The sequence below is a fragment of the Ochotona curzoniae genome, unplaced genomic scaffold (assembly GCF_017591425.1).
Source record: "Ochotona curzoniae isolate NIBS_2020 unplaced genomic scaffold, NIBS_Ocur_1.0 contig_1274, whole genome shotgun sequence".
NCBI lineage: Eukaryota > Metazoa > Chordata > Mammalia > Lagomorpha > Ochotonidae > Ochotona > Ochotona curzoniae.
Window position 1 is genome coordinate 11,126,504 of NW_024465023.1, and position 15,707 is coordinate 11,142,210.

The window sequence follows — 15,707 nt, forward strand, 5'->3', positions numbered from 1 at the left end:
CAATTCACTCCTCCCTCCAGCTCTGCCTTCAGGTCATCAGGTGCTGAACTTGCATGTGGCTACTTAAAACTTTTTCATGAAAAAAAATACAGCTAAAAGATAAATTTATATCAGTATGAAAAATTTTGAAATCCATGCAGTTTTTTCAAAATATACATTTTCCATGAACTTTTTGAAGATATGTTTGTGTGGATAAGCATATTGTGCAATTTCGTCAGCTTCTCACTACCATCATTGTCAATGTTGTTGGACTCAACTAATAGTGTGTCAAACTGTCTTCAAGCTGTTGAGTACATTTGTCTGATTTGGATTTTTGCATGGTCAATATTGTGCTGTGATGTTGAATCTACAACGTAAGGAAATGGGGCGCTGACTCACGAGTGATTTATTTAAGAGCAAGGATGAAAAATAGTGACATAGTGATAGGCTCTGATTTAAAATAAATTCATAAATACCATCAACGGGGTCTCAGTCTATTTTTTTTTGTGTGTGACTTTTTAAGTTAATACAACTGAACCTGAATGTGATGATTTCACACAAGTAGCCAAAAAAAGGAAAAGTTTGAATCAGAAGTACAATGAGTAATTCTGCAAAATGGATTTTTGTAACACCTGTGATTTCAAACAGTAGGGCCTTGTCAGCTAATTTTGTTAAATAATGGAATGAAGGCCCTACAACTTGTGTTGTTTCAAATGAGAATCACCTCCTTGATAAATAGATTGTGTGTTTGGTCAAAATAAGCATTAAAGAATGTTTTTGCATTATGTAAATTATAATTTTATACATAAAGATAGAAATGAGATCAGTCTAAAAAGGCATGATTCAAAATTGTTCTTCTGGCAACTGTACATAGAAATCCCAGTATTTCTGGAAGCTTGGAAAAACAAACTCAAAATTGACGCGATCTAGCAGGCTCAAAGACAAAGCCCAGTTAGTTCCTGGCAAAAAAGTAGTGTCATGTGCTAGGTTGCTATTTTGCTTTACTGGGAGGTATAACTGTTCAAGTGCCAAGGATGACTCAGCACTTAGCAAACATGTCACACATACATGAAGAGGAAGGGTTGGGTGACAGCTTGTTCTCATTATAACTGAGAAATCATGCGACAGGAGAAGACATTTTTTTTCACTAGTGGTTATTTTACAAACCATGATGTGCCTGGCAAAGACAGAAGTGTACCTGGGGCGATAATGTAGGCTGGTCATCAGGTATAATCGCCTTTATTCATGGAACTAATTCAAGTTTATGTCAAGCCACATATTCTGCTGTATTACAGAAAACACACCCACACAAAACAAACCAACCAACCTCCCAATTATGAGTGTTGCAAGAAAAGTGAAAATTGCCTATGGTTAAATCATATTTTTTATTTTTGTTTTTGCCTTTCAGAATCAGGTGTGAAGAAGTGAGCAATCTGCAGAACCACTGAAGGCTGCTTTTCCATACTGAAATAAGCCCCGAGTTGTGGGGAAAGGCACTCAGTATCTACCAGATGTGGATTGATACATTTTAGAAAATTCTTAAAGCTGGCTTTGTGGAATATTGGATTAAGACGCAGCCTATAGTTCTGGTATCCCATATGGGCACCAGGTTTGAGTCCTGCGGCTCCACTTCCGACCCATCACCCTGCTCATATGCCTGGGAGAGCAGCAGAGGATGCCCAAGTGCTTGGGCCCCTGCCACCCGTGCTGGAGGCCCAGAAGAAGCTCCTGGCTCTCACCTCCCAGCTTTGGCCTAGTCTAGTCCTGACTGTTGCAGCTTTCTGGAAAGTGGATCAATGGATGAGAACTTTCTCTGTTTATCTAACTCTCCCTCCTCTCTCTCTCTAACTGTGCCTTTCAAATAAGTAAACAAATCTTTTTTAAAAAATCAACCAGAAATTTTCCTGAATCATTTGTAGCCACGGTAGTCTTTGAATGGCTTTGAATGGCTTGTTTGCATAATGTACCTCACTAAAACAATCACAGTCTCCAATGGGTTGAACTTGTCATTTGAGCACCTATCTGCATTTAATCATTCTACAACTTACTGAGTGTCAGCAACGTGGTGGATAGATGGTCCAGCAGAAAGTTCTCTTGAATTTCCAGGTGCTGAGTAACACAGTATGCAAATAGGGTACACACAGCTCCAAAATGGCCCATATAAATTTATTTTCTCCAAGTTGCAAAATAAAAAATATTATTTTCCTATAGGGCCAGAATACATAAAATGCTACAGCTTGGTGGTCAATAGTATCTATATTGTGTAACACCTTAAATACCTAGTTGATCTAACCAAAACTACAACACAGCCCATGAGTACTGGGGCAATAGCTGTAACAAGGCTGTGGATACACCTGGGTAACAGAGAGAAATCCTCTTCTTCCATGGAAGGAAGCCCATAGATTTGGCCTACAAATACAAAATCTACACAATGCAGAATGCTGTGGTAAATAGTCAGAAAAGCAGGAAGTTGTTGTCTCTTAATAAATGGGCTTGTGGGGTTGGGGTTACCTGCTATTCTTTGTAACAACCATTATCAAACTATGAAATCACATGTGTGAATAAACTTTGACAAAAAGTTTGAAAAATACCACCACTGTAGAAAATTTAGAAAGTAGAGAAAATAAAAAAAGTAAGATAAAAATCCCATAAAGCACTGTGGGGATATGAAATATACAAGCATAATTAGAGAAGGCAGGAAAAAAAATCCTCATATAATCATTCTACCCAGTAATAAATGACATTTTAAACATATAAATTTTGACATTTATTTTAAGATTTATGTATCTTATTTGAAATTCAGAGTTATAGAAAGAAGGGGTGCGGAGAGACAGAGAGAAATCTTTCATCTGCTGGTTCACTCTGCAGATTGCCATAATGGCCAGAGCTGAGCTGATCCAAAGCCAGGAGCCAGGAGCTTCTTCTGGGTCTACCACATGGGGTACAGGGTCCCAAGGCTTTGGGCCATCCTCTACTGCTTTCCCAGGCTACAAGCAGGGAGTTGGAAGGGAAGTAGAACAGCTGGGACACAACCTGGTTGCCATATGGCAATGCTGGCACCAGAAGCAGAGTGTTAGTGTGCACTGCACCAGCCCCTTTAAATTATTCTCAATATTCAAGGGTAGAATGATAATTTGTATATCTAAATTTGAAATAGTTTATGTCAAAAAAATTTTTAAAACCATCGCACCACCAAGATAGAATATCTAGTAAAAAGAAAACAATACAGAATAATAATAATAATAATAATAAGCTACTAATTACCCCCATGTGATAATAAAAGACCATTGCAGTACCTCAGGTATTTTTGACACTTCTAGCGGTTTTTTTTTTAAATATATGTATCTGTTCATTGTATTTACATGAAAGGCAGAGAGAAGGAGAGAGAGAGAGAGAGAGGGAGGGAGGGAGAGAAACAGTGACAGAACGCTGTGGTCTGCTGACTCACCCCCAAATACCCACAACAGCTGGAGCTGGACTGAGGGCAAAGCCAGAAACTGGCAATTCCATCTGATCTACCATGTGGGTAGCAGGGACCCAAGCACCTGAGCCATTCGCTGCTGCCTCCTAGGGTGCGCAAGATCAAGGAGCTGGAACAGGAACAGGGCTGGGCTGTGATACTGATACGGGATGCAGGTGTCCCAAGCCACGTCTTCAACAAATGCCTGACCTGAAATGATTTTTTAAATGCTAATCAAATGTTAGGATAATTATGAGGACAAAAAAAACAGAACTCTACTAACCACACCTTATAAAACCAAAATGACTTTGTAACTTGGAGACCACACCATGTATAACTCAGCTACCTCCTCCTGCTCTACCCTTTCCCCACACTCAGTCTGGAATGTATGGTTCCCTTTAAGTGAAACAAAGACCCTGAACTTACATGGGTCTTTGGCCAAACTCCGTGATTAATATTCAGTCTTCTAAGTGGAGTTGATAAGAGCTTAAAAAAGAAAAGCAAACAAGACGAGTGGCAGCAATTTTCCAGTGCAAGGGAAGTGAATTGGCTGTCTGCTCTGGGTAGGACATCATCTCATTTTGCTCCTGCTCTGTAGACCCTACCTGGACCTAACGGAAGCTGTCTTTTGGCCAATGAAGTCACGTTTAGCAATTTTAGCACTTGCTTAGTTCTGAAGAGCTAGGTCTAAATTTTTTCTTTAAAAGATTTATTTATTTATTGGAAAATCAGATCTACAGAAAGAAGGAGAGACAGAGAGAAAGATCTTCCATCTACTGGTTCACTCCAAAGTGGCTGCAACAGCTCTCCAATCTGAAGCCAGAAGCCAGGAGCCCTCCACGTCTCCCACGTGGGTGCAGGGTCCCAAAGCTTTGGGCCATGCTCCTCTGCTTTCCCAGGCCACAAGCAGGGAGCTGGATGCAAAGTGGAGCAGCTGGGGCATGAACCAGCGCCCAGATGGGATTCCAGCACATGCAAGGCAAGGACTTTAGCCACTAGGCTACTTACTATGCTGGGCCCAGTTCAAAACTGTTAACTAAAGCTCTGTGGCTGGAACTTAGTAAGCATAATTGAAAGTCAGTAGCATTCATTCTGTTTTAAAATTTTCCCTTACAGAAACCCAAGGCTACAATCAAACATTTATTGGGTCTGGAAGAGCACAGCCTATGAGCACAATCAGACAGAAGAATGATTGATCTGGGGACAGCAATGGGTCAGCACAGGTGTTCAAAGTGTAAGAAAGTGCTGGAAAGATTGGTCCCTGAGTTATTTTGTCAGGCTCTAAACTCAGGCAAGAGATGTGCTTCCAAAAGACCGTCCAAGAACAGATCTACTCCTACGCCCACCTCCCTATCCCTAACGAACTGTCAGGAATGTGGTAGAGTTTGGAGTGAGAACTGTTATTGTGCAATCTGCTTATGGGCAGAAAGGCTCACAACAGGGAATGGGGCTGTTGGCAGTCTTCCCGTCTCTGACACCCTCGGGGCTGACTGTGCTGGCCACCTGTTTGCTCTGTGGTCCCCTGAGGAATTGTATTTGAGTTATAGGAAAACTAGCCAGAAAAAAAAAAAAAAACAACCAAACAAAAAAAACCAGTCTTGATAGTTTTCCTGGGACTCACCAACAAGCCTTAGAGAGCCTCTGATGAGCCAGGTGTTGCAACAAAATATTGTCTCTGACTTGAAGGCCCCATATCTGATCATGGGTTATTTCCTTTCCTGCGCTCTCTCTGACTCATGTGAGCGATTTTCTCCTCTGGGTATTTCTGAACAGTAACATGTTTACTGATCTGGTGTAAGGTCTGCTTTCGTTTTCCTTTTGTTAAATAATTGGGTGACATTCTTACTAAGCTTGTCGCTGTGCCTTTCTTTGCACAATGTGTTATTTCTTTCACATACCTGCATTTCTGGTTACAATAAGAGATGATGGCTTCCTTTTTCTGCTTTTGTTAATGGTCCTGAGCTAGTAAGAACCCTGCTTTTGGAGGCACAAGTAGGAGGCAGTGTGGGTCTAATTCCTCCAGCAATGCTATCTTTTGCTGAAAGGATCAGGAAAAGTCAGCTTTGTTTTTTATTTCATTTATTTCCTAGGACAACTGACTTTCTTCAACCACTGTTCTCCTAGGGGAGTTATTTTATTTTCAATTCCAGAATACTGTAACTTGAGAAATGGCAAGATAATATTATTTGCAATGCTGTGTGCAGTTTACAAGAATCATTACTTTAATATAACATTAGGGGTAAAAAACTATCAGTGTAATTTGACATTCCTGTACTTTGTATATAGGACAAACTTAACATTGTTTTTGAAGAAACATCAGGGTTCCCCCGCCATGCATTTTTTTAAAGTACTCTTTTAAGTAAATGATTCTTTACTCACTTGGAACTTGCAGAAATTGTTCAATGACCAGAGAGTGGATAACTTGCTATTCAAGCCTACTTTTTTTTTTTTTTCCTTTAGCCTGTGTAGGTTTCGAAACTATAGCTAACAAAGGGTTCTCCCACCCTTTGCCAAACAGCCAGCTTGCCCTGGCTGCCAGAAATACTAACAGCCCATAAGAGTTACCTAATGTTACAGAGTAAATCACCATCCCATAATAGCTACTTTTGCAAAAGAGGAGGGGGGGAGAGAAAGAGAGAGAGAAATTCTGAACTATCTTTCTATCTTTCCAGGGTCCCTGATAAAACTGGACACAATCAGCTGCAGCCAACCTTGTGCCTAGAGCCTGTGCAGTTTGATTAAACTATCGGGGATTACTTGGTAGTCACTGCAGTGTTGGATGACGTGCCTCCAATGCCACTCAGCAGCCATCTTTGAAAATAGTGCACCCGTGAAGGCCTGATTTGTCAAGGTCAGTGCTAACAGGGCTTTTCCCGTCCCTTTCTGCTGCACTTGTCACACATGTTCCATAGTTTTGTTTCACCCTGTTCTTTCCAAATTACCTAAACTCCAGAAACTCCCAAACTTCTCTTTGTGCAGGCAGACTGACTTAGGCTTTGACAGGACCTGCTTCTTTCTTCCACAAGCCTGCAGCGGTAAGAAACATTCTCTTTCTCAGAAGGTGAAACCAGGGCTATTGCTGTTGCTGCTGCTGTTTTAAAAGGTGTACTTTTGTGTTTGAAGGGCAGAGTTACACGGAGAATCGTCTATCTGCCCTTTGCTGCCCAGATGGTTGCCTGTTGAAGTCCCAGCTCCTCTGCTTCTGCTTCAGCTTCCTGCTAATGGACTTGGGAAGCAGCAGATGATGGCGCCAAGTGCTTGGCCTCCCTATCTCCCAGCAACCCACGTGAAAGACCTGAATGGCCTGTGCGACCATAAAAACGAAATGAAGCTCCAATACAAGGGGATGTTCCAATAACAACAGGGAGGAATCTTGGAAACATTATGCTAAGTGAATAAGCCAGACATAAAAAGAAAGTATTTTACAATTTTACATAAAAGAAATACTCAGGATAGGTAAATTCATAGCAACAGAAAGTAGACTAGGGGCCTGGTACGGCAGCCTATAGTGGCTAAAGTCTTTGCCTTGCATGAGCCAGGATCCCATATAGGTGCCAGTTCATGTCCTGGCTGCCCCACTTCCCATCCAGCTCCCTGCTTGTGGCCTGGGAAAGCAGAGGAGCATGGCCCAAAGCCTTGGGACCCTGCACCCCCGTGGGTGATGTGGAGCAGGATTCTAGCTCCTGGCTTAGTTCTAAGTTCCTGCTTGGGATGCCCACACCCCATGACGAAGTGCCTGGTTGGACGGCCAGTTTCTCTGCTTCTGACTGAAATTCCTGCTCAGGCAGTCTGGGAGGCTGCGAATAATAGCTCAAGTGCTTTTAAGTTTCTGACTTTGGTCTGGCCCAGCCTTGGCCACTCTGAACACTTGGGGAGTGGACCAGCAGATGGAAAACTGTTCTCTCTGTCTCTGTCTCCTGCTGCCATTGTTTCCTTTCAGTAGATGAAACTAAACACACATTTTAAAAATGGTTAAAATGGGAAGTTTTACACTGTACATACTTGCTGCGCAATTTTTAAAAGTCAATAATGCAATATAATAAAAAGCACACACTTCAAATACAGGAACTGATGAATATGCAAGTTAAAATTCAATAAAGCTGTTCAAAAGAAAGCACCACAATGTTCTCCATCTTTTCTTTCCACCCCCCCCCCCCCCCCCTTAACAACATATGCTAGAGAGATTTCCAACTCAGGCAATGGAGAACTTCCTCATTCATTCTGATTTATTTATGACAGCTGTGGTTGCGTGGCTATGCTACGGCTTATTAACCAGTCCCCAAATGCTGAACTCGTGGGTTGCTTCCAGTTTTACTGTTCTCAACAGCGCTACAGTGACTAACTGTGCATTCCTGTGGAAATATCACATGAAGACATCAAGGCTGTCCTTAGTGCTTGCAGCTTTGGCTTATCTGCTAAGTGAGAATTGCTGTGCTGGATTATTCGGATTTAGGTTGAAGAGCTTGTAAGTGGTAGAGAATCACGAGGAATCACGTACGGTTCTTTCCCCGTGACTTGTCTATACGTCTTTGGTTATTCGTCCATCCAGTGGTTGTTGTTGTTGTTGTTTTTTTTTTTTTAATCTGAATTTTATAGGCGCTTATGCGGGTTAGGGAGATTAGGCCTTTGCTCTTGATAATGAATTGCAAACATGGCTCCCTTTTTTTTTGCCGTCGAATAGAACACTTTTGAGTTATTGATAACAGGCTGTTACCCCCTGTAAAGTTATAAAAGAACTTGTCCATGGTTTCTTCAGGCGACGAGTATTCCTACATGTAGATACTTGAGCTGTTTGGAGTTCACGCTGGTAGATGTTGGGAGTATAGTCTAATTATGTTTTCTTTTTAAGATTTGCTCATCTATTTGAGAATCACAGTTGAGAGAGACCGGGCGAAAGAGACAGACACAGAAAGATGTTATATCTGCTGGTTCACTCCTCAGATGGCCACAAAGGGCAGGCTTACGCTAGGAGCCCAGAGCTGAGTCTCGTATGCAGGTGTAAGGGCCATCTTCTGCTGCTTTCCTGGGCACATTAGCAGGGAGCTGGATGGAAGCGGAGCACCAGAACTTTCCCATATGGATGCCGGCAGAATCACAAACAGTGGTTCTGAGGCACAGTGTCAGTCCCCCAGCTCTATCTTTTTCCAGATGTTAAGATATCGGTCTTAGATTCTTAACAATAGGCTTTTTTAGAACCTGAGTTTCTTCTAACTCCTGGGAGAGGATATGCTTTGTTTTTCCACAGGACCCATGCTCGCCAATTTGGATCCCGGATTGGCTGATTAGACATCATGTCCGATCTTCCTCCACTCCCTTGTCAACCGCTGAGGACTACACACTCATGCCACAGGAGATGCCATCCGCTGCCCCCTCCAGCAACACTTCCACTCTGCATGGCTGCGAGTCGCCTGCCTGAGTCATCTTCCTCCAAGAGAAATGCACAGGGTGTGTTGTTGCCAATTGCCTTCATTCCTTCCTAATGCCTGCCACATTTGCTATTTTTAGAAAACCCTCATATGTACTGTTGCCTGAAATTTTAATTGAACCATGGGAAAAAAATAGGCTTTTTTTTTTAGAGAATTATTTATTTCCACTGTTGAGTCAGAATTACAAAGAAAAGGAGACACATAAAGATTCCTTGTCCACTAGTTCACTCCCTACGTGACCAGGTTCCTGGAGCTTCTTCTTGCTCTCCCACGTGGGTGCAGAGTCCTAAGGTTTTGGTCTATCCTCTACTACTTTCCCAGGCTACAAGCAGAGAGCTGGATGGGAAGTAGAGTAGCCAGGACACAAACAAGTGCCTATAGAGGATCCTGGTGTATCCAAGGTGAGGATTTAGCCACTAGGCTATTGTGCTGGGCCCTTAACAATAATTTTTAATAAAGTCTATCATTTCTCATTTATGATCCCACCTTTATAATATACTGAATTCTGATGTGTATTGTTTTTATCTAGACATTCTATTTCATTCCTTTAGTCTGTTTAATGCAGCAGTATCACAATATTTTAATTACTTTTAATTAATTATTTTAAAAACACTTAAAAAAATGTTTTATTACCTACCCTGAACAACTATGTTAACGTCATCTAAAATAAAATTTAAAAATTAAGAAAAAATATTTTGTTGGAATATGGTTTACTTGCACTTTATTTTCAGAGTGTTTCCTTGCCTATTTTGTATGTAGTCCTTTGCTATCCCCACCTTATAAACGATTTGAGCCCAATGTAGGGAGAAATGTGATAAGGCCAAAATCAGGTCTGCAGTGTAATCTGTCCCAGGATCAAGTCTTCTGCATTTTTAGCAGAAATTGAATAAATAATTGGCAGTGCAACTGTATTTACACTTTGGTAGTTTTTCTCTACCTCATCACTTTCCTACTATCACAGTCTTTTTAACCATAATGGTTGATAATTTCCATAAGTGTGTATCTATTACTGGATTTTTCCTATTTTTCTGTTGCTTTTATTCTTTTTTAAAACTATTTATTTATTTTTACTGCAAAGTCATATATACAGAGAGGAGGAGAGACAGAGAGAAAGATTCTCCATCCGATGATTCACTCCCCAAGTGGCCACAATGGCTGGAGCTGAGTCCATCTGAAGCCAGGAGCCAGGAAGACTTTTCCGGGTCTCCCATGTGGGTGCAGCATCCCAAGGCTTTGGGTTGTTCTCGAATGTTTCCCCAGGCCACAAGCAGGGAGCTGGATGGGAAGTGGGGCTGCCGGGATTAGAACTGGCAGCCATATGGGATCCCAGCAATACAAGGTGAGGACTTTAGCTGCTAGGCTACCATGCATGATAGCTCAATTGGCTAATCCTCTGCTTGCAAGCAACTGCATCCCACATGGGCCCCAATTCATATCCTGATTGCTCCACTTCTGACCCAGGTTCTTCTTGGTTTGAGAAAGCAACTGAAAATGGCCCAACTCCTTGGGACCATGCACCCACGTGGGAAACCCAGAGGAGGCTCCTGGCTTCTGGCTTCAGATTGACTCAGCTACAGCCCTGGTGGCCATTTGGGGTGTGAACCAGCAGCTGGAACATCTTTCCCTCCCTCTGTCTCCACAACTCTCTGTAAATCTGCCTTGCCGATAAAAATAAATAAATCTGAGAGAGAAAGAGAGAGGGAGAGAAACCTAGAATGAGTTTTCTGCTCCCCCCTCCAGGTTGAGGTAGCCCTGGCCTTTGTGTGCATTTGGGAGAGTGAACCAACAAATGGCGGAGCTCTTGTCTGTGTCTCAAATAGATAAAAATTAGTGAAATGTAAAAATAAGCATTGGACCCAAAGATGAGCTCATGATACAGAGATATTTTGTTGTAGGGTTAAGCTCTGCTTTTTCATAATAAAGGGTGAAGATTGGGAAGGAATGATCAGGGTTCATTACAGCCTCATTATGGATTAGAGAAAATGCTCACATAGGTTGCTCATAACTTTTTTCTGAATAGATTTTATTGCAGCTCTGTATGTATGTATGCGTGTGTGTGTGTGTGTATGTATGTTTTTAAAGGGCAGAGTTACAGAGAGAGCTCTTCCATCCACTGGTTCATTCCCCAAATGGTTGCAGTGGTTGAGGTTGGGCTGGGTAGAAGCTCTCCAGCTGGCACCCATGTACAATGAAACAAGAGCCATTGAAATGTTTGGCCACAGTCACAGATATAAATATTTATAATGAAAATGTTTATTTGTGCTGACAAAACAAAGTTTTAAATGGGAATTGGGGAAAAAAAAATCACCCTGTGGAACAAACCAGGAGGATGGTGGTATTTTGAAGTCTGTGTGGACAATTTATACACTAGAGCACTGGTCAATTCGGCCCAGAAAACATCAGCACTTTTGTTACTAAGGAGTAGGAAAAAAAAAACTTCTACTAGAAAAGCACATTCTACAACCAACTTCCTTAAGATAATGGTAAGGGTGTATCACCATAACATGGAAGGGAATGGCATTAAAAACTTCCTTCCTGGGACAGGCTTGGTGGTATAGCACATTAAGCTGCTGCTTGGGACACGCACATCCCATTAGAACACTGGTTTGAGTTGTAGCTATTCTTTTTTTTTTTTTTTTTTTTTTAACTACTCAACTTTTTCAATCCCGCTTCCAGCTAATGAATGCTAGGAGGGAAAAAATAATGACTCAAACATTTGGGCACCTGACACCCATGTGAGATGGAGTGCCAAGCTCTTGGATTTGCCTTAATCCACTCCCAGCTATTTTGGGCATCTTGAGAATGACCCAGCAGATGGAAAATCTCTCTCTCTGTCTTTCTCCTGCTTTTTCTCTCTTCTCTCCCTTTGTCTTCAAGCAGACGAAAAGAACACTTAAAAGAGAAAACCTTTCTTCTGACTTCTCAGTCTTTACAGAAGTGACTTCCTTTTATTTGCTTTTTTTTTTTTTTTTTAGTACAGTTGGACACAAAGTTCTATTCTTTGGCATTAGAAAGATACAGTTTTGTTTTCATTCTCACCCTCGTTTTTCCATAGTCATTTGATCCTAAATGGCAAAGGCTCACTAAGGGGCGAGGCTTCACAGGAAAGTGACATCTTTCTGTAGTTGGCAGACATGGTTAGAAATATGTCAAAGTGTCATTTGTCTGTCATTGGCTCGGTCAACCCTCTGTCTTGCTCTCCTAATTATAGTATTCTCTTTTCATGCTTTTTTTCCCTCTTCATATCTCCATGGTCATTTGCTGTTTTTCTATTCTTTTTGTATTTCATTAGCAGTGGGCTGGTAAATGGGTAGTATATTAAACCAAAAAAAAAAAAAATGCTCAGAACTTAACTACAAGGGCTGGGGTATGGAAGGGAGAGGATATTGCAGGCAACTTCAACTCTTGTCTCACACAAAAGAATTTTCATGTGGACAGTTTCAGTGGGCAAAGCAAGATTTATTAAAGATATAAAAGAGGCAACCCTCATGCGCAGCATCAGGAGAGGGGCTATAAGAGAGGAAAGACCCAAGAAAATGCTGGAAGCAGTGTCCTTTAAGTACAATTCTAGTGAGCAGAACAATGGCCAACAATCAACAAGAGGGCAGGGGCAAAGGGCATCTGAAAGCCACAATTGAATCCTGTCTGGCTGACTATTTTTTTTTAAAGAATGGATTTTATTTTTAAGAGTTTTTTTTTTTAATTTTATTGGAAAGGCAGATATACAGAGAGAAGAAGATGTAGAGAGTAAGATCTTCCTCTTGCTGGTTTACTTCCCAAGTGGTCGCAATGGCCAGAGCTGAGCCAATCCAAAGCCAGGAGCTTCTTCTAGGTTCCTCACACGAGCACAGGGTCCCAAGGCCTTATGCCATCTACTGCTGCTTTCTGGCTATGAGCAGAGAACCAGATGGGAAGTGGAGCAGCTGGACGTGAACCAGTGTTGGCACTTGGAATTGGAGGATTACCAAATTGAGCCATTTCACCAGCTTGCTCTTGATAATACAAAAAGCCATCTGAAGGGTGTGACTGATAACTTCTTTCCAAACTAATGATAAGTTAAAACTCTGAAAGGCAAAACGGCACTTCTGTCTTGCTAACAGATATTTTCTGAGGGTGGTGCCAAGACTCAATTGGCTAATCCTCTGTCTGCAAGCTCAGGCATGCCAAATGGGCAACAGTTCATGTCCCAGCTGCTTCACTTCCCATCCAGCTCCCTGCTTGTGGCCTGGGAAAGCAGTTGAGGACAGCCCAAGGCCTTGGGACCCTGCACCCACATGGGAGACCCAGAAACTCCCTACTTCTGGCTTCACAATGGCTTGGCTCTGACCATTGTGGCCATCTGGGGAGTGAACCAGTGGGTGGAAGATCTTTCTCTGTCTCATTTTCTCTCTGTAATTTTGAATTTCCAATCATAATAAATAATTTTTAAAGTACCTTTTGAGCAGAAGCAAGCATCTTACACATTTTTTGAAATGCCCCTCCTTTCTTATTCTGACAGGAAATTGATGCTGATTACTTGTCCATCTAACTGTCACAATGGTGAAAAATATTAATTGGTTAACAGTTGCTGGTAGGAACCTGACATCATGGTGCAGTGTGTTAAGCCACTGCTTGCATCTCAAGCATCCCATCTGGGCTCTGGTTTCAGCCCCATCTTCTCCACTTTTGATCCAACTCCTTGTTAACGTGCCTGCAAAATCAGAAGATGGTCCAAGTCCTTGGGCTCTTATACCCACATTGGCAATCTGGATGGAGTTGCAGGCTCCTGGTTTTGGCCTGGCCCAGACCTGACTGTTGTAGCCATTTGGGGAGTGTATCAGCAGATAGGAGATCTCTCTCTCTCTCATTAACTTTACTTTTCAAATAAGTAAATACAACATTGAAAAATAGATAGGATCAAATGATTGGGACAGACATTTGGTACAGTACTTAAGACTCCTGCATCTCTTTATCAGAATGTCTGCTTTGGATCCAGCTTCTGCCAGATACTGATGGAGTTCCAGCCTCCTGGCTTCAGCTTGGCACAGCCCCAACTCTTGAGAACATTTGTGGGGTGAATCACAGAATAGAAGATCTCCTGTATCTCTGCCTTTCAAATTAGATCCTTTCAAATTAGATGTAAGTAAATAAATGAAAAGGAAATGTTTAATTAAGTCAAATGATTGCCAGAATTTTCCTGTTTTCACGATTTGTTAGTCTCAATTAGATTGGGTCATTGTACTGGATCATGGCAACAGAGAATTTGTTTTCAATTTTAAATGAAGGAAAACCATATCATTGAAACTAACAGGTTAATTATTTGCATGGGTATGATAAGAAGTAAGTATAAATTACTTAATAGTTATTAGTTTCCTAAAACAAATTGGTAAGGAAGCTAAGTCATTCCCTTAATAGGGATGCTACATGCTTAGAAAAACTATATGCTTTTCTTAGAAAATGAGTGAAGCAATCTTGCAATGTCAAAAAACCAAAATATCAGAGCTCAAAAAAATCATGTGAATTATGCAAGTCAATATTTTAAGTAAAGTGATTTGTGCCAGAATTCTTTGTTTTTCCTTTAAAACTTATTTTAGAGGGGCTGTTTTGTTTAATTATGAAGCAAGAGTGCATTCAATGCAAGCTCAAAACACGCCAGGGGCTGGTTTAGGTGAGCTTGAGTTAGTTGTTTGGTGATCAACATGACCTTCCGTTGTACAGAAGCTGTCGGGGCTCCCGGGTGAAGGGCTTCCTTGCTCTTGCGTCAGATTCAAGTCACAAGAACGAGACTGAACAATGATATTGTCTTGTGTAGTTTCCTTCAGGTCAGCTCCCAGGACTCTGTCTGCTTTCCTCGGGTTTCTGGCAGTAAATGTGCAGTGAGGGACCAGCGTCCCATTCCCTTGCACAGGACCTCAGAAACAGTTCACCCTTTACCTTCTTTTCCACCCTTGCCTCCTAGAAAAGTATGAGGAAGAATTTCTCTCACTTCTTTAAAAAAAAAAAAAAAGTCTTTTCTGAGGCCAATGCTGTGGTATGATGTTGATTAAGCCACCCACCTGGGAACGCTGGCATGCCACGTCACAGAGCTTCTCTTCTGATCCAGCTCTCTGCTGATGCGCCTGTGAAGATAGCAGGTGATGTCCCAAGTCCTTGGGCTCCTGCTGCCCACGTGGGAGACCCAGCTGGAGTTTTGGGCCTCTGGTTTCAGCCTGACCCAATCCCTGGCACTTGCAGAGTGAACCAGTTCTGGGCCAACGGCTCCTGGCTTCAGCCTGGCCCAGCCATGGCTACTGCAGCCCTCTGGGGAGAGAATCAGAAGATGAAAGACCTTTTTTATCTCTGTCTTCTCTCCCTCTCTCTGGGTCACTCTGCCTTTCAAAGAACTAACTCCTTAAAAAAAAAAAAAAAAAAAGCCCTTTCTTCAGATGTTGGAATTCTGACACTGGGAAATACTATTAAAATTCATTTTTGACATTTAGTAAAATACTGAGGAAAGCTATATTCAGAATGATCAGAATAGGCATCAAGGCCATGACTTATAGGGATAACTCACTGGACTCAAGAAAAATGCAGACAACTATGGAAGGATAGCCAATGATCAGAGCGAGGAACCCAAGAGTGGAATATTACAACAGGAGGCATTAAGGGCAGGGACATCAAGGTGGACTTAACAGTATTTCTAATGAAAGCATCCTTGCTTGGATGAGCAGGTAGCAAGGATGCGGGTGAGGAATTTGAGCAGATATGAAAATGATTAGATCTTCAAGGCAGGGAAATCTCATTAAATTGACTCAGCTGTATTCTCGCCGCAACTGGACTTGGCAGGTCAAAGATGGCATGCAGCGCAGGCCCAGCCAAATAGG